The following is an 800-nucleotide window of genomic DNA, read 5'->3' on the forward strand; positions in this document are numbered from 1 at the left end:
GCAACTGCAGCCATAAGCCCACTAACGTGGGCTTAATTGTGCATTTAATGTGTGTTTTGGCAAAAGTGCTGGGTCCCGGAGCCCTGTGACAGGGGCCCGGGGTGAGGAGCTCAGGCTGGGGGAGCAGAGAGCCGGAGGAGCAGGGGGCTGTGGCCCAAGGTGAGGAGCTCAGGCTGGGGGAGCAGAGAGCCAGAGGAGCAGGGGGCTGTGGCCCAAGGTGAGGAGCCCAGGCTGGGGGAGCAGAGAGCCAGAGGAGCAGGGGGCTGTGGCCCAAGGTGAGGAGCCCAGGCTGGGGGAGCAGAGAGCCAGAGGAGCAGGGGGCTGTGGCCCAAGGTGAGGAGCTCAGGCTGTGGGAGCAGAGAGCCAGAGAAGCAGGGGGCTGTGGCCCAAGGTGAGGAGCCCAGGCTGGGGGAGCAGAGAGCCAGAGGAGCAGGGGGCTGTGGCCCAAGGTGAGGAGCCCAGGCTGGGGGAGCAGAGAGCCAGAGGAGCAGGGGGCTGTGGCCCAAGGTGAGGAGCCCAGGCTGGGGGAGCAGAGAGCCAGAGGAGCAGGGGGCTCTGTGAGCAGGGGGCTGTGGCCCAAGGTGAGGAGCCCAGGCTGGGGGAGCAGAGAGCCAGAGGAGCAGGGGGCTGTGGCCCAAGGTGAGGAGCCCAGGCTGGGGGAGCAGAGAGCCAGAGGAGCAGGGGGCTGTGGCCCAAGGTGAGGAGCCCAGGCTGGGGGAGCAGAGAGCCAGAGGAGCAGGGGGCTCTGTGAGCAGGGGGCTGTGGCCCAAGGTGAGGAGCCCAGGCTGGGGGAGCAGAGA

Source organism: Solea solea, unplaced genomic scaffold, assembly GCF_958295425.1.
Source record: "Solea solea unplaced genomic scaffold, fSolSol10.1 scaffold_118, whole genome shotgun sequence".
Lineage (NCBI taxonomy): Eukaryota > Metazoa > Chordata > Actinopteri > Pleuronectiformes > Soleidae > Solea > Solea solea.